General features: G+C 37.1%; 2 protein-coding genes and 1 long non-coding RNA gene across 7 annotated transcripts in view; 2 read left to right on the plus strand and 1 right to left on the minus strand.

Moving 5' to 3' along the window:
* Nucleotides 1–19,562, minus strand: part of LOC126925219 (midasin) — a 138,027-nt gene that overhangs the window by 29,373 nt on the left and 89,092 nt on the right. The gene's annotated exons all lie outside the window — the stretch shown is intronic.
* Nucleotides 3,323–8,376, plus strand: LOC126925276 (uncharacterized). Its single transcript, XR_007713850.1, has 3 exons — nt 3,323–5,071; nt 5,169–7,350; nt 7,702–8,376. It is a non-coding gene; the product is annotated as an uncharacterized LOC126925276 (long non-coding RNA).
* LOC126925240 (uncharacterized) overlaps nt 18,058–19,562 on the plus strand; it is a 79,444-nt gene continuing 77,939 nt past the window's right edge. The window contains exons 1-2 of one of the 5 annotated variants that reach the window (XM_050740592.1): nt 18,058–18,239; nt 18,497–18,766. The gene's annotated coding sequence lies outside the window, so the exon portion shown is untranslated. Of the gene's footprint in view, nt 18,279–18,496; nt 18,767–19,562 lie in introns of all 5 variants that reach the window. The other 4 variants (XM_050740589.1, XM_050740588.1, XM_050740591.1 and 1 more) reach the window with 4 other exon arrangements.

Here is a 19,562-nt window from a genome sequence, read left to right on the forward strand (position 1 = left end):
TGTAGGAAATAACGCACGACATAACTTTTAAATAATAAAATAATCAATCGCATATTTTCATTTTTGTATGTAATATAAACAGGAGATGATAGTCGAACAGATCATCCTCACTTTCAATTTGCTCATCTTCGGACGTAGAATTTCGTCCGTCTGAACATTTCTCGCTTTCGATTCGCTCGTTTTCGGACTTGGAATTTCGTTCGTCTCAACACTCCTCGCTTATATTTTCTATGTTTTTCAATAACTTTCTCACTGAACGCGGGCACATATTCTGGGATAAAAGAAAATACAAAACCAACGTAGGGAATATTATGAGATTTGGGGTTAGGTTGCTTCTTATCGTATTTCATTTCTCGTAGGCTTCGATCTGTACTCTGTGACTCTCAAAATGACACTGCCTTTAGATTTCGTTTAGCTACAGAGAACTCATCATGCAGCGAGTATATTCTCGAGAAATATTTCTCGGGAGTGTCCGACAACATTCGGTTGTGTTCATGCGTCACCTCACAAGGACTCTGTCGGACTATTCAAACGCTTACGACGAAACCAAACACATACCGCGTTCAGATGTATGCAACAATAGCTGGTTGGATGTTGTTCGAGTTCAAAGCTAAGGTCCCCGGCAGAGAACTTTAGAAGAAGATGTAAATTTGTGGACCGGTCGCGGTAAACAAGCCAGGCGATGAATTTTCCTCGGTAAAAAAAGAAGCAAAAAGAAGAATTGAGAAATTGATTAATCAGATAACAGAAGAATTTACATAAAGTTAGACGAACGAAAGAAATAACAACGAACGTACAATTTTGAATGAAATTTTGAAACAGGGCTTGATAAGATCACATGAAAATAAATTGCATATTTACGATAAAAATTGTACACTGACACGATTTTGTATGACGACTAAAAATTTGATCGGCGAGTTGCTCGCATTAGATGAAGGAATCTTACTTATTATTCTAGGAGAGTTTGCGGCGGCAGGTTTTTCGGCAATGCTGAGCGGAATGTCACGGATTTCACGAAAATTGCTTTCGAAGGAATTTCCCTTTACGAAAGTTTGAATCACCTGGAATCCCCGGAGATCAAGCTATGAATCAGAAATCACGCGTCAAGAGACAAAGTAAATAGCCTGCTAGCATCGCCACCTTAAAACGTACAAATAGAACGGTGGAATATCCATTCTCGTGAAAATCTCGCGAAAACTGTATTAAAAGCCTTCCTTCCCCTCTGCAAAATCCTTCAAATTCTCTAAGATAACATATTTGAAATTCTTTGAATTTCAAATTGCACGATTAACGGTACGTACGATTCTTACATGACAAGGAAAAACGCCTAATTACGATATGCTGGAATACGAAGGTCACAAGAGAAAATAAATTAAAATTCAATATGTTGTTATTAAACCACCTACGAAGAATCACGCGTTTAAGCAGAAAAATGCGGCAGAAAAAAAAATGTAAAATGGAAAGTTCGTCCTGAGCCGATAAGCGAAGACTGCGTATAATAAACGAAATAACAACTGGAAAAATTCGTAAGAAATATGCAAATCTCCACTTGCATAATTATTCCATCGAATGAGTACCGATCATCTATCAAATGTCCGTAAATGAATTTTTTTCGACTAAATACAATCAACCGTTCAACGTATAATACTTTGAAAAAAAAAAAAAAAAACAGTTTCGACAATCACAGGGTGGGAAAATGGCGACTAAAATTAGTTCCATATGGCGCGACTTAATAAAGTTGAACAACTCTCATATAGCACGAACGTGTCCATCACAGAGTTTTGTTTGGCTTCGACAGTGCGCGAAACGAATTAACTGCGTTGTAGAGGGAGTTGACTGTTCAACGAAGCTGCATTTTCGATATAATATTTTACAATATTAAAGTTCAGCTGGATATTCCTCGACAGCTATTGTATCACACGTGGCATTGTCTATGCTCGATTCGCCACAATAAAAAATGTCATCGGGAACCGATCCTTGCGATAACGATCCAATAAAATTATAGCTCGTACGTTGGATCTAACGCTTTTAATATCTCTTTCTGCGGGAAATTTCGAGAGACAATGTTTTGTAAAATTGTTTGAAACGCGAGAAAACACGCGTCACGTTGTTATCATCATTAAAACGAATATTATTCCGACGACACATTCTGCACAAAGTACAATATTTCCACGTGCTTTTATTTCTCAATGAAGCATCTCTATCAGACTGGAAATGCTTTGCTTTCATAATTCCTCTTTCGTTTTCAAAATTTTCGTGTGAAAATACTACAATATGATACGAAATTTACCATACTTCGATCTCATTATCAGATCGGTGCATATGAAATGTCGTTTTGTACAATAAAATTTTCATTACTTCGTCCGAAATATCGTATATCTAATCAAGATAGTAGGTCGTCCGAAAAGTTTTCATTTTATAGTAACAGAACAGAATGGATCATACGTAATTCAATAAAATAATATGAAGGAACAAATATCGCGCATCTATCATTTCCTCATGGAACAAAAGAAATTTTTCGTACGACGTGATAGAATCCAAATCGACGTTAGGATTCAACTAAAAATTACATTTATAAATCTGCTTGAAATAATCTACGCATGAGAAAGTTGCTTACATGGAAACGTCTTTAACCTTCGTCTAAATGCTAATATTATTTTTCCAGAATCCCTCGTGACATTTTTTCCAAATGTTGGAAATGTTCCCACAAGAAAATTACGTGAATATTTTGATTAACGTCACGATAACGAAGTTTCATATTTTTATTCTAAATCTCTTTAAACATCGAATGTACCGATTCGTAATAAATTTCCTTTTATTTTATCTAATTGATACTTAACGATAGAACACGATTAAACGTGCGATATTAATGCGGCAAATTTAAGTTTCAAAGAAACGTTTCATACGCAGCCAATTTCATCTGAATACGATGTAACAAATACAATGGTGTTTTCACACTTTTTGTAGCCTCTATTGAATCGTTTATGGAGCGCCGCTACGTATTGGACATCCACTTTAATACGGCAACATGAATTTTCCATGAATATTCCGTCCGGAAGAAGGAATTTCTTCGTTATTTAGACATTTGCTTTTAGATTACACACGTTCATGCGCAAAACTGTATAAGAAAAATGCACGGAATGCATACGTACAAATATTCGAGATGCATTAGAGATATCGCGTAGTAATTAAAATACGTTTACAAAAATTGTCTATAAAACGTACACATACGTGTGAACTTGTGGCAGCACTTGACAACAATGTATATCAATATGCCGAAGCAAAGTGCCTAATGAGCCATCAATGTCCCAACGGTCCTTCCGCCGAGTGTTCGAGAAGAAGACGTGCATGGCAACGGTCGCGGACGCCTAACAAACGCGTGAATAGTGGGGATATTGAGGGGCGACTAAAAGAAAAGAATGGAATCCGATCGACAGTTAGCTTCGAAATAGGAAGCGATAAAGTCGAGCTGTAACCGGACAGCGAGATTGACTAGCGAAACTGAGAGCAATACGCGACGCGATCAAAAGAAGACACTTGTTAATAAATATATTGTTGGCCTAAACATCGAGTGATTATTTAACGCACTACACCCAATAACACATCAGAGATATGGCGTAGTAATTATAATACGTTGACAAAAATTGCCTATGAATACGTGCGCACTCCTTCGTCGTTAAATTAAACCGTTAAACATAAGTAAGTGCTACAGTACTTTCGAACTATAGAGATTAGGATGTGAAAGAACAACATGCCAGATAGAGCCAGCCAAAGTTTCGGCTGGACGTGACCCGAAGTGTCCTGGAAATTGCCGTGTAATTTGTCTATATTGTGCAAGAGAGGAAATAAAATAGAAAAATAGAAAAGAAGGAAATGCGAGCAAATGAAGATATAGGATGGATCCAGCGAAGTATCCAAATTTTGTTTCGTGTTAAACCCAATTGCCGAGTTCCGTTCGAATTGATTCAATGCCAAAGTTATTCAGTTGAGAAAAACAGATAAACGATAACCAAGTCGTTATGGAAATAGTTAGGAATAGGAATAAAAAAAATTGCAGGAAACTGATGGGTACGGAGGAACGTGACAATATGAACGCGACACGCAAGTAACAACGCAGTCGTTATTTTTCATAATTATCCGGCAAAACGAATCTGTGGAAAACAAAAGTTGTGGAGCGTTAACGAGGAGGATTTTCAGTCGATCCAATGGATAATGACATTAGCTCTCTGTGCTGTCGCATTATTTTAATGGCAAATTCTTTATTTCGCTTCTCTTTCGCCGGTGTATTCAAGAGCTTTTTAAGATTTAACGAGGACGTGGCCGCCTTTCAATTTTACCGGTGCGAAAACAGCAACTGAAAAGATACAAAATATCGCCCCTGACCATAATTCCCTCTTCTCTGTTGGGTTGTCGTCGTCGCCGAATTTTCCTACCGCTAAAAACCACTCAACAGAGTGCGCAGGATCCAAGTGGCGAATATTTTTGCAATTATTTTGCTGACTTTGCAAGCACAGTGGCTCTTTATTTTTATTCTCAGTCCAAGTAGGCGTGTCTGGTCAAATCTGTTTCTGTTTTGGTTTTCAGAAGAATGGCTTGAAATATAAAATATTATACTCTCGGTTTTAATTAATGAAGACAGAACTTTCTCATTTAATAGATTTTTGTGCTGTCTATTTGGCATTTTGCGCTAGCGGCTACATTTTAAGCGAAATAAAGAGATACGCCCTTTTTACCAGAGTTATTTCTAAAAATTGTTAAGGTTCGGGTCTGAGTGAAAATCGTGGGAACAACGAGTTTCGCAGATGTAAATAACATGGTATGCTTGACATTCTAATTTTTTCGGTGGGGCGTGAGCTTCTCTGGCTGGAAATACGCGTTTCCCGCCCTTTTCCCTTCCCACCATTGATTTTCTACGGCACTGCGGAGACCGCATCTCTTTTATCTATAGCTCAGAGACAACATTCCTTCTTAATTTGTTCCGAATCACAGGATTCACGATCATCCGACGTTTATCCTGCGCTATTCAGACACGGTTGTTAGCTTTTTTCAGTGTTTATCGAGGTTTTACGTGGTTAGTCCATTTAATTAAAGGAAATTAGTTTCCAGTAATTTTTTACTTCGTTTATTTTATTATCTTCTCTATTTCTTTCTATTTTTTTTTATTTCAGGAAATGAAAGATACTATTTTATTCCATGCCAAGTATATTTTGAACTATTTTTCCAAAAAAAAAGAGGAAGTAAAATAAAAAAACAACAGGCAAGAGCTTGTAATTAAATTTCAGGGAAAACGTGAAACAAAATCAAAGTGCAGATCCAAGAGAAAAAATCAGAGAAGAAAAAAAAATCTCTTCGTGTACAAAATGTTACATTGAAATGGATATTTTTAAACATCAAAAGCGTGAAACTCGAGACACCGTTTCAACCATGTTAAGACAAATTAAATCCAAAAAAAGCGAAGAAAAGGGAAAAGCAGAAAGAGAATTGGTTTCTCTTTCTAAAGCGTTTAAGAAAATGGTAATTACACAGAAAAAAGGAACATCTTCCCGATTTCAATGGGCCTGAGATACGCTGTCAAGGACGACACTGTGAACTACTTTTTTCTACACACGCAGCCACAGCTCGGTCCTCGTTTTACCGAGACATTTCCAAAAAAACTTCAATTAAATTTGAGTTCCATTACGCTTCATTCTGGTGTATAGATAGTCGTTCAATTTTTGTATAGTTCAACCTAACCTTAACTTATCGATGCTAATCATCTTCAATATAAATAAAAAAAAAGATAAATCAATGGGTTGTAGATTATTAAATTTTAATTTAGTTAAATGTTAGTTAAATGCTAGATTAATATATTGCACAACGTTGGTACGACTTGGTATTCATTTCACTCGCTTTTGTAAGTGTTCGTAAATTCGACTACTATCGTTTATTATTATGCGCTTCTGTCTATAGCTGAAAACGTTACGCGTTAAGGGCATTTATAGACACCTGCTGACTCTAATTTATTAGTACGTGACGACAGACAAGTAAGACATAGTATAACATTTCATAGATCGATAGATTCACTGAAAATCATTCGGTTGGCAACTAAGTGATAGCGGATTTTGTCATTACCACCTAATGTGAAAATCTGCAATCACTTAGTTGCCAACCCAATAATTCACATTAGCATTATCCAGTAGCCTTCCCATTTTTTTCTTTTATCTATTTAAAGTGGTTTTCTCTCTCTCTCATTAGCTAGTTAAGTTTACATTGGATTATGTAAGGATGCAGCCACCTACTCGACAATCCGACGTAATCGTGACGTAAATTATATCGAAGGTTTCCGCTGATACAGTTTTTCCTCAAAACAATCAACTGGTTTCTCACTGAAAACAGACAACTCACTATCTTTCCATTTGAAGTTTTTTTTATTTGATTTACCGACAGAGTAAGAAATCGCAGAATGAGTAAGCGATCCGTGAAAGCGAGAAACCATCAATTTTTATGATCCAACGAACAGTGACTCGTTTCAGTAGAAGACCAATGGAATACGTACAATGCTTCCTGACTCTGGTTTAGCAATCCTCGGGTGTTACGTGCTGCTCAACCGATCGCTTTATACGATCCGTCGCTATCTCGAGTTCCTCGCTCGTTCTCCGTATTCTCGCTTGTCCCGTTCGAGAACAAAGTGAAACCGAATAGCATGCCAGACTCGTAATGAGCATCTCGTCGATCCTGAGCGTGCGGCTTATTTCCAAGCAAAATTGTATGTCGGAAACTAAGGTCGCAAGCGGCGGTAACATATACAGTAGGACAAGCGCAAGTTCGAACGGTTCGATATTCGAACAATTTCAATTCGAACGAACGTGTCAAGGGAAATCCAGCTTCTGAACTCGAAGGAAAACTGGAAGTTGGAGCAAAGAGACGGACAGTTGCTTGTCGTTGTGTAAGCGTCACGTTGTCGCCTGATCTCTCTGCTCAGGCCGGAATCGGGACAGTGAAATGCAGGTTAAGAAGAAGAAAGAGAAACAAAGGGATGTTTGTCGTTTCGACGCTCGTTCTTGCAGTCGTCGGTGTAGTTCTTCTGTGATTGTCTCAGCGAGCGTACTAAATTTATTTTCTTACCATTTATTAATACGAATTTTAGGGACAGGTATTTGCAATGTCTTATATTGAGAACATGTCGAATGGGAGGGATCGATTCAACTTACGCCATTTCAAATGGGACAATTTAATTCGATGTTCGACCAACTCGAGGCTCGAACCGTTGAACGTCTCCTGGAACGGATAGTGTTCGATGTTCGAGGATCTACTGTATGTAGAGGAAAGTTATTCGGAATGTTGATCTTAGCATGAAATTCGTATTTGAAGGTAATTGAAATCGATGAGGCGTGCCCTTTTGTCTAATTGTTTGTTTAATTACAAAGGAACGCCCGCGTAAAAGCAAAATTAATGTTAATAATATTATATATTATATATTTTATATATGTTATTATTGACATATAATATATTTTATATATTATATTTTTACATTTAATATATCATTTTTATATTTAATACATAAAATATATTTTAATATGTATATTTAAATACATTATATAAATATATTTTAATTATATATAATATTATAATAAAATATATAAAGTATATTGTACATTTTATATTTTAATATGTAATAATATTTTCTCCTATGTTTATCTCATATTTCATTATTATTTTCAGATTCTACATTATTCCATTGTTAATAAATATTTTTCAACCAAGTAACCAGTTGCAAGCTAATCAATTTTATCCGATGGCTAGAAACTCAAGTCTATATTTCATCAGACATCATGATCTCTACCTATGTCACAAAAGAGCGAATTCTTGGCAGACAGTTTCGCGTCAACAGCACTCGCTGGGTACACGTGAGAAAATTTGTCAGGCTGATTCATCGTCTTTCGTTCTTACTCTGCTGCCAGCTATTGTAAGAAAGTGGCTCTTGTTCATTGCCAAAATCCATTCTATCCATGTCCTCGATCTTATTATTATTATCCTCCTGTTTGATAACAATAACGTTATTATTTCATAGAAAATTTCCAACTTACAAACTTCCCTCTCAACTCGGTTTCTAAATTTAAAATATTTGAACAGTTTGCAATTTAAAAAATGGTGACTGGACGTTCTCCTCCTGTTTAGCACCAGAGTTGGTCATCGTTCGAATTGTTTCGAATAAATATTTTCTTACGATAATTATCCTAGGGATAAATTCATATAAGCTGAATATTTTACCTGTGATATAATTATTTCTTATCCACGTTATTTATTATCCATGTTATTAGCAAATTATGTTCTATATTTATTCGAATAACGAATAATAATGGGAATTTGTACAAATATACGCAGACTCCAATACGATTCTTATTGTTAATTTACCAAGAAACAACAAGCTTACCAATTTGGTATCTGAAAAATGTTAATTATAAAAGCCAATGCTACAAGTGGACAGTGAAGCTTGAAAATATATTTTCGTTACCAATTTTATCCTCCTTTATATACATATAATATATAATTTTGATTAAAATGAAACTTTTATTCGGATAAATTTGTACACGAATAATTTCTTATTCGGCTAAATACTTATACGATTGAATCTTTATTTTATTTTTTATCTTTATCCATCACTTGTTATTGGAACAAAATTTTCCCCATATTATTTAGCGTACACCAAAGTAGTATTTTTACTACAAGCACTGGAATATTTAGAGTTTATTGATTTTCCAGTTACAACGAAGCAGATGAAATTTTCAAGAATTCGTCGTTAAATGTTGCTGAACAAGGTGCAGCGTTAATAGCCCATTTTAGGAAGATTAATGGGCTACGTAAATTGCTACGCCATTAGACATCGGTTAGCTAAATGTGATTAATTTTATAACAATTTAATATATAATTTATTTTGATTTAAAAACGCCGGTAGAATTTGTGTAATATTCATCCTGATACTCTTTTGCTTCTGATTTACGATGACTTCAAATCGTCGTTAATTCCGGTAACGCTACGCGATCAACGCTCGATCGGAAGAAAGTAGACGGTGGAAAATTCGTTTCCAATTGGAGAAGTCGCGAGCGAAAAGCAAAAGGTAATCTGCCGATGCGTAGAATTGAAAAACACGGACTACCGGCCGAGTAACAAGGCAAACAGGAAAACGGAAACGAACCCTCGAAAACTTCATTTCCTCCGGAATGAAAATTAATTAATATCTGGCTCTTCCGCGTAACGAGATCTCCATTATCGCCTAAATACAAGTAGCTGAGGAAACTCGATCGTCTTCACGGTTCTCGTTGATCGCTCTTTAATTATTATCAATTTGTGCGACACTTCAGCGTGTCGATTACTTTGCTACATTTTCACCATATTATTACATCTATATACTTATAATTCTATAAAATTCAAATTACCCGCCAATCGACATTTTTAGTTTTGCAGTTATTTGCCAAATAGAATATTGGGTTGGCAACTAAGTGATTGCGGATTTGATCATTAGGTGGTATTGACAAAGTCCGCAATCACTTAGTTGCCAATCCAATACATCACGAGAGAAGAGCAGTAATTTAGGACTTGGAAGATCGATCCTCGATTTGCCAGATAAAATTTTTAGTAGATTTGTTATTAACTATTATTGTATTTAATTTCATTATTGCCAAAACAGACTCGATTTTGCAGAATCGATCGTCTGATTTACTCTAAGGATTTACGTTATTACATATATATATATATATATACATAAATAAATAATCCATATTTTTCAGGCAAGATCAAGATTTATTTAAAGAGAAAGTCAAACAGACTTTTTATTCAGAATAATCCCCCTTGTTTAAAAATCTCTTTAGATTTTGTGTCAATAAGTGTCAGTATATTTGAACGCTATTGACAACTGACGGTATTTCGTATTTCATCGTTACGTTCTCAATAATTTTTATTGAATAAAACTTGAAATATTTATAAACTAATAGTACGCATATATAGTAATATTTTATAATAATAATAATAATAACAAAAATTTTCGACCCTGTTTTTTCAATGATTCCTACGACTCAAACGGTTAAGTCATCATTCAGATTGCTGATGAATTTCGTTTCGAAAGAATGCCATGATCTTTTCACTCGATAAAGTCGTTCAGCTGAGGAAGCACCGTGAAATGGATACACCGGGTGATACTGCGTAGTTTCCCATCTAAGACTCGTTATGATATCTGATTAGTACGAGAAGCAATTTCACGCCACATTTCCTCCTTTTTGCATCTTTCTCGACTTATGCAGATGATTTGAAACGGTTTCTTGCGTTAGCCCGGGCTGCTCCTCGAGCTGTTCTCGCGTTTGTGCCGAATTGTCAGCTGGTTCTGGGCCTCTGGAGCGTTGCTCGTCGATCAAACCGAAGCCTTTAACACTTTGATTGCTACGTTGGTCATTGGTAATCGGAGCGCTTCAACTTCTTACAATTGTAAAAATTAAATGAAAATTGACAGTTAAAAGATTTTGAATATAAACGATAAATAGAAGATACTTTGAAATAAAAAGAGCCTATTGAACAATTACACATTTTTACTAGAACATCGATTAAAAAAGAAATGAGCACAAATCTTGCATTTTATTATAAACACACCTTAAAAAATGTTGAAAATGACAACGTGAGTTCGTGCTCGCCAACCATATGCAGTTGCGCTAGTTACAATAAATAGTAACTAGAAGATAGTTCTAGATACAATCGATAGGTTTAATCGATAGGTTTAAGATGTTTCTTTATTTTTATCCCTAGTCCATGTAAGGAAGTGCAATAAAGGTTTTTCGGCTCAGAACGGTGTGATAGATTTACCAAAGAATAAAATAACAGCTATTGTGATCTTACTTCTAAATACAGAAATAACAACAAAAAATAATCGTAAATGCTGCTTTATAATCATATAACTGAAATTAGAAGTGTGAACATACCTTATTATTATATATAGAATGAGTAAATACTGTTTACTAATATCTTCTACACGTTTCAACAATATATTCTGCACGTTTTGCTTACGATGAAATAACGAAAGCGAGTGGTTTGTTGAAATAAAGGAAGTTATAATATGTGTGCTATCAACTGTGTGAAGAATGTTGTCTTACATCATGAATTTATTATTATTTTGCCATTATATGCTTTGAATAATAAAAATACTCCCGTGGCGCCCTCAGCGAAACATGTGATTTCGGCGTAGCAGTGAAAGTGTTAACACTAGAAATACCACACTAGTCAAAGTGACTGTTTCTACAATTTTATAAACGTGCCAACCCTCGTTTAGGGATTATGGTCGCAGATGAATTAATAATACCAAAAATATATAACATGGAATTCCTTCTGTGAGAAAGTAATAAATCGATAAAAATAGAAATATTCTATTATTAGGTATTTTTTAAAGACCAATCATTTTCACTGGTTTTGGTAGAAATAGCTTCGTGTTAACTATCGGTAGTTCTAGCGTTAAACCGTTTAAAAGCGAAATGCACGCACATCGTACGATAACGATGATGCCTTCACCGAGAACACGACAAATCCACTCGCGCGTTCTCTTCAGTGTCTTTTCCTCGTTGGAATTCGTAATTGTTCGTTGCCATTATTGACGATTACGAATTGATTATTTTATTGGGATTACGTTGCACTGATCTTCGCCAAGCAAAATGTCGTTTATAACAGCAAAACGTGTGAACGAAGGCGAGTAAAGGTTAGTTAGGTTTATTTGAATTGCTCATTCGTAGGTCTGATAATTATTTTAAAAAGGATATAGAAATCACAACGCATGTAACGATAAAAAGGGATAGCTGTCGATCAAATTGAAAATAATTTATCTTCGTTTGGTTAAAAAATTCATATAATGGGCCAGATAATGGTGAAACGTGATACAACGTACAGGACACGTATAATAATAAAGCAAAGCCGAGAACGTACAGTATTTCGTATTTTTATTTTGATCTGCGGAATGAATGTACGCGGTGTACCAAAAATTATTGGCTCATTGCACGCGATGTATTCGCGTGTAAATGAACGAGATAATAAACAGCGAAGGGAAATCGTGCTCGTATATTACTCCTTTCTTTTTACGCTCTTTTCGCTTCATTCCATCTTCTTCATCCATTACAACAGCTAATTTATATCGGTCCATTATTTCATTCCATTCACTTTGTTCACCCTGAAATTATCGCTGAAATTCCGCATTATTCTGTATCTCTATCGAAATTTACGTTTATTTTCAAATAACATTATTTATCTTATTTACGTTGAAATTACGCTGTTTATTATCGTATTTGTATCGATAAATTGAATATACAAGGTGGACGAAATAAAACTGACTGATTCTAATCGTCACCAGCTAATTATAACTTTTAAACAAAACGAAATACAGTGTTTTAAATACAAGTCACTAATTAATATTTGAAAATTACGTATGCAACATAACATCAGACAGATGTTCGCCTCCAGACACTGTACAAAGTGCAGCCCTTTCAATCGCATTTTTCGCTACGTTTCACAAGTCATGTTGGCTATTGTTTCTCCAATAGCAACTTTCTTCAACTGTCGCATAGTGTTTCCTTTATCGACATACGCTTCGCGTTTAAGGAAACACCATAAAAAGAAGCGCAGTTCAATCAGGCGATCGAGATGGCCAACGTCGTCATGTCGATCACCGTCATCCACGGATTGCTTTGACGTAATGTTCGATGCAATGGTTGCGTAAAAGCGGTACAAAAGATAACGTAACGTAGAGTGGCGGAACTTTGAAATCAGTCAGTTACATATCGTCCACCCTGTACATTATATTCGAGCAGAAGCCCAAAGATAAATAAGACTTGCAGGAGGAGAAGAATAGCAAAGCAGTAGAATCAGCGAAGTATCGCGATATACAGGGTGGTTGGTAACTGGTGGTACAAGCGGAAAGGGGGTGATTCTACGCGAAAAAAGAAGTCGAAAATATAGAATAAAAATTTTTCGTTTGAGGCTTTGTTTTCGAGAAAATCAACTTTGAATTTTCGCTCGGTACGCGTGCATTTTATTGCACTCTTTCATACTTTAAAACAATCGAATACGTTAGAAAGTGTTCATAGAAATTTAATTAGAAGAGCAGAAGTATGTGTTTGGCAGAATGGACAATATTTTCAGCAATTTTTGTAATAATAAACTTTGTGATTACTTCATATTATTTCATTATGTATTCCTAATTTTCCGTTACGACAAAAACAAACTTAAACTGCGATAATATCCATCGAGACAACGATCTACAGTGAGATCCGTTATACCGAGCGAAAATTCAAAGTCGATTTTCTTGAAAACAAAGCCTCAAACGAAAAATTTTTATTCTATATTTTCGACTTCTTTTTTCGCGTAGAATCACCCCCTTTCCGCTTGTACCACCAGTTACCAACTACCCTGTATAAATGAAGAAGAACTATGCCAAGTATGCGACAGGAAAAAGTCAGAATCAATTGAATACATCCCAAAAGACTGTGCAACGTATAGTGAACCGACACTAAAAATACGCCGACATAAAGACAGCAAGCAAATTATGACAGCGAACAGAAGACCATGTGAAAAGATCGCGCTATTTCGCGCAGGCTGCACTGACAATTAGTGCAATTTGCTTAGAACGCTGAGACTCAGTTCGGGTTCGATGTGGTATAATAAATTTCAATAATAATTTAACTAATAATCTTACTTTTTGTAGCGTCTCGTCCAGCCTTATATTTCGTCTCTTAACCGAAAATGCTTCAGAATACTCCGAACTAGACCAAAGTTTCTAGACAACTGCACATTGCGATAAGAGTGGTATCAATATATTTTCCTATTGATTCGCCAAAAACTAAAGGTAGCCGCCAGCGTTGCGGGTTAAAAGTACGGAAGGAAGGTTCTATTGAAAATCTGCGAATGGTACGGAGCCTAAGGTTTCTGTTTCTCCACGTAAATTGTTCTTGAAATTTACGGCATTTTAACAGAAACGAGAAACAATTTGAATAATTTTTTAATAATAAATCTATCACTTGGTAGCGGATGGCTCGTCGACTGTCGGGCAGATTACATTTTGAAAATTGCAGAAACGATTTCTCCTCGTCGTCGTTAAAATAATACAAGCCAACTTTCAATAGCTAGCTACAAGTTTCAGAAGCTATCGTTTGATTTAAAAATGTTGTCATTCCGAAGCTCTTCGCGCGTGGTAAGTATCTTTGCAAATTAGTATCTTCTGTAATTAGTATCTTCTCAAATTAGTATCTTCTGTAAGTATCTTCGTTTATGACTATAGACGATTTATATTTAACACAACGTACGTGGCAATAATTTATTTTTGTTGCCAGGATCGACTGCATGTTAAATTTTGATTTTAAGAGTATTAATAAGTATTAATAATATAAAATAAATTTTATGTTGATTTATTAATTAGTTAAATTTATATACTTATATAAAATGATTTTATATTAAATATTAATAATAATTTAACAATTAGATTTAGCAAATTAATGAAAGTTAAATTTAGGAAATAATTTTAATAAAGATAAATTTAGTGCCAGTTAAACTTAATTTGTAAATTAATTTTCTTAATTAATATTTATTTATTGTATATAAATTTAATTAAATTCCTAACGTAAGAGCAACGCCAAGTTTTGTGTTCCGATGTACGAGCAAAGCTCCATGGCAAATGACACGCACAGATACGCGAAATCTACGACTGACATTTGAAACAGATGGTCCGCGCGAAATTACCGTTTTACCATATAAATACGTACCATAGTTCCATCGGTTTCTTTATTCGCCTAATATCTTTTGCTAATAATCTATGCACGAATTTCCAACCATTAATATCGTTTTCCTTTAGTTATTAGTATCAAGAAGGTCAACGATAAATTGTTTGAGCAAATGCTACGATATTCCCCTCGTTTTACCATTTCTTCCGTAACGCTCGCGATAAAGTCTCTTGCCTCAATGATCAATTTACGGCTATTTGGTAAATTTTGTCCATCGAATAAATTGTTATTATTGCGCGCAGAAGGCAACAATTGTGGTGTAATTATTTTACCTACACTCTATGTATATTTAATGTAAAATTGGCAAATATCATTTACAGTGCATGGTATTAGTCGAGTTTCGTATTATTCGAGGCTTAATCTGTTATGATAGGATTTAGCACGCGGCTTATGCTTATGGCGTAGGATTATGAGAACATCAGCGCACTACCATTAAATGCGTTAATTTTCGCGCCAAAATGATTCCATCAACTAATTTAACGAGTATTATATTTTACTACCATAGTTTAAAAAATTAAGTTATTCCTAGGTCGTGTGATCTTTCAGTTTTTAACGAAAATCGAAAATTGTAACTTTCAATGGATACGGAAAAATATTAAACAAGTTTAACCGTGAATTACTGCAAATCTCTCATAATTTCCTAACTAAAGTTAACGTAATGGCGTATAATTGTTACTCCGAAGCTGGCCTAATTTTGTCATAAGCTATATCCATAAATCGAAACTACATACACAGAAAACAAGCAGATAATATCCATGTTATCCAGGACATAGAATAGATGTTGTGACGTCGTTTCTACGCAAGTTCGCGTATAGTCAAGCAGGATACAATGTTCACCAGAAACTGCATACTAAGGTTCTTGCTTGTATACACAGTTTCAGCTGCTGGCCTGCCTGTTCTAGATAATGTAGATACTGCGGCCAGATTCTACTGTTATTGGTTTGCTATAACATAAACCAACGAGTAGCCTCGTATATTGCATCCAGCAAAATCGTCCTTTAACCTGTTAGCTGGACCATTTCTTACTCGTAAACTATACCACCTGACACGCGATTTACTATTCGAGGATTTAGAGTGTCAAACGACGTACCCTGAGCACAGCCACCATAATTATGTTACCGTAGAATCATAAACATTCGTTTCATTGTTATTAATTTATTGTTATTCCAACAGGAGATCTTTAAATAACTGGTACCATGGCGGAGAAAGAACTTGTTAATCGTCGACACGCGGCAAACCTAACCTATCTTACGTGGTTTTATTTTAACTTGTTCGCGAATATTTGGAATCGTTAGGATGCGCGAAATAGCCCTGTTCTTCCAACGTTAAACGGATATTTAAGGTGTACGAGTGAAGTGGGCCACCCGGTATATGGGAGGTGTGCAATTATTTTAATTTGTTCGCGAATACTCAAAATCGTTAGGATGCGCGAAATAGACCTAATCCTTCCAATGTTAAACGGATATTTAAGGTGTACGAGTGAAGTGGGCCACCCGGTATATGGGAGGTGTGCAATTATTTTAATTTGTTCGCGAATACTCAAAATCGTTAGGATGCGCGAAATAGACCTAATCCTTCCAATGTTAAAGGATATTTAAGGTGTACGAGTGAAGTGGGCCACCCGGTATATGGGAGGTGTGCAATTATTTTAATTTGTTCGCGAATACTCGAAATCGTTAGGATGCGCGAAATAGCCCTGTTCTTGCAACGTTAAACGGATATTTAAGGTGTACGAGTGAAGTGGGCCACCCGGTATATGGGAGGTGTGCAATTTTAATCAATGCACTCAAATATCCCCGAAACTAAGCGAGATCCGGTTCGTTTTTCTTCTCGCTGTGTTTTACTGTTTCAAGCGAAATCGATACCAATGTCATGTGCATTTAGTCGATGAAAGGATACCAGGCATCTCAATTTAGAAAAACACGCGGACAAAATTTTGAATATGGAACAGCTACAGAGCGTATAGATCTTTTAATTAGTTAGAAGAATTAGTTAGTTGCATATAAAAACGCCGAGGACGATTCTGTGTCTAACACAGTTTCAGGGCAAGATCGGTGCGTTCCTTCGACTGACGATGAAGCTAACTGTTGGCGAAACGTGAGAAAATCTCTTTTTATTGGATGCGGCCTGGAAGCCTGGAAAGCCTGGTATTAGACGCAGCGTTGAGCGTCCCGAGTTGCGAAAGTTAGCTAATAATGTTAGTGGAATTACAGCGAAACAGGAGGACCGAGATCGCGACTTGGCCCGGAAACTTGATTAATTCTTCATTTTTGCTCGATGAATCGTGGTCGTCGTGAACGTTGACCCCACAGCCTACAGTCTAATAATAAGACGTTCCAGATGCCTGTTCCGCTGAAAAATATCTCTCGTGCGCTGGTATCTTACGTGCCGTTAATTTTTCACGTCGACCGAGCTAAGACGAATATTTCGAGCCGCGAGCCCCCATTCTAATTCACTTGGCGCCGTTTCCACCTCTTTCGGGACAATCAGAGACCCGAGCAAAAAGTATGATCCCCTCGTGTCAGTGGCGGAAGTAACGCCGCTGGCATGTGGAACTACGCGCGATAGATCAAGTCGATTGGTCTGATAGCTTCCGCTTGGCCTTCTTCAAAATCCACGTACAGAAATTCTGCTATCCAACTGAATCATACAACGCACATGCAAATTTTCTCCGATAATTGCTCCAACACTTCCACATCCCGCCTGCAACTTCGTTTGTTCTACATATCGGAAATTTACTCAACGCCTAAAGAAGCTACAAATCGACGTACAGAAATGTTCTTACCACATCGAACAATGTCTGTGTGTGAAGCGTTTCTATATAAAATTGTAGAACGTCTTATATAACGCGCGTACTACGTACGTACATAGAAATTTTCTCTGCTAACTGTTCAAATATTTCCACGAGCCACTGCAAACCAAGTCGACGAGCAACGGCGAAAGCACGCAGCCCGAAAATCGCTCTCGTCGCTCACCTTCACCCTCGTACGTATTCACGCCGCGGTATCCTTAACAAAAGCGGATCGGCTATAACCGAAGGCGTCAGAATTTCTGGCGCAGGACGACGTCGGGTTCGAGGCCCCGAGTGCCACTCGACGAACCATCGGTATCCCTCTGCCAACCCCACTTTCCCACCCCTAAAACGCGCTCGCGAAACAACACCGAGAACACGCTCGAAATACGCGCGCGCGTCGATTCCACCGAGCGGACGCTTCCGTCGTCCCAACATCCATCTCTCTCTCTCTCGCCCTCTCTCTCTCTCTCTCTCTCGGCCTGTGCACCCTCAGTATCAGGGGCTCCATCCACTCGGAACTCAGTGCTCTCTCGCACCCCGAGCCGAGAGTACCGCAGGAGGCCAGAATCGCGATCTCTCGCTCTCTCTGCATCCTTGTTCGTGTCTATTTTCTTTCTCCTTACCCTCTTACACACCCTCGCATTTACATACTCACCTTACCACACGTTCGTATCTCTCGCGTTATCGTATAATCAATTATACATGTAAATATATACATATATATATATGAGCCGTTTAGTTACGAAATCGGTTAACTCCGCGAGGAAACAAACGGAATTATATGAGATAAGCATCGTTCACGCACCAGTGATTTGCCGTTAAAATGTAAAAAGTTTGAGAAAGAGGAGTTAACCACTTTGACCTGCGGACGGCTCGTATAAATATATATATATGCACACACACATATGTACATGTTATACAGATGACACACGGAGACAAAAGTTTCATTGACCAGTGAGAAACGTGGTGGCGGTGGTGAAGACCGGTAGTGGTGGCAAGAAAAGTGGTAGTGGTTGTGAAAGTGGTGGTGGTTGGTAGGGGGTGGTGATACTTGTCGTAGTAAATATGGTGAATTTTCACGGAGACACACCCCCGGAGAAGACGTGACACTAGGGGGATGAGAGGACCGGTGATCAGGCTCGCGGTTGGATTTAAGTCCCGCAGCAAGCGACTGGTTCTTAGACTGGACCGGGTGAGGATCCCTATGAGAACGAGTTTCGTCGCTTCTTCTCTTTCCAGCAAGATGCCAGATTGCGTGGTTATCTGGGTTAATGCTTTATTAGCGTTTTTTCTTTTTCGTTCAGGTTGCGTAGCGCCTTGTTAATTGGGACGATCAAACGCCCATCCACCCATTTTGCAGCTGGTGCTCGCTTTTAGGCGCCGCGTGTATCTATGGGATTCCGTGCACGCGTTAATGGTTCACATGTTCACTCGCGTTTTCATACAACGTTTTCATGATTCATAGAATATACTCTTTCGTGGATCAGGAAATTTTCAACAGCGCGGATCACTTGGATAAGACTGTCAGGTAGAATCGACCTAAAACCATACATTTGACAAAAACTGAACATTCTATGGCGAAATGGGTCTCGCTCTATCGCGGTTCCCAGTATTTTCGCCGAAAATACGTTCAATTTTCAAGATGGTCAACGTTATCAGTCGTTTTGGGCTGATTCAACATTCATTGTCAGCTTCTTTTGTTTACCCTTTGATTTGGGTGGCGTTTTATGCGACTCCACGCACGCGCCAAGATCCAAGGGAGTCAGTTGTTGACCTCTAATTTCATTTATTGTTAATTCTGCGTATTTTGTTTAAGGCTCAATTTGGATGCTTTTTTGATCAGAAATATCTGATCGCGTTTCGTGGACTCCAGGAGAACCGTTTACCATATTTTGAGAAACATAGAGTGACGGGATGATAGATGTTGGGCTATTTAAATGTACAGTATGGAATATTGAAATATGAGGATGTGGAAATTTAACACGTGT

This window comes from Bombus affinis, chromosome 16, assembly GCF_024516045.1.
Source record: "Bombus affinis isolate iyBomAffi1 chromosome 16, iyBomAffi1.2, whole genome shotgun sequence".
Lineage (NCBI taxonomy): Eukaryota > Metazoa > Arthropoda > Insecta > Hymenoptera > Apidae > Bombus > Bombus affinis.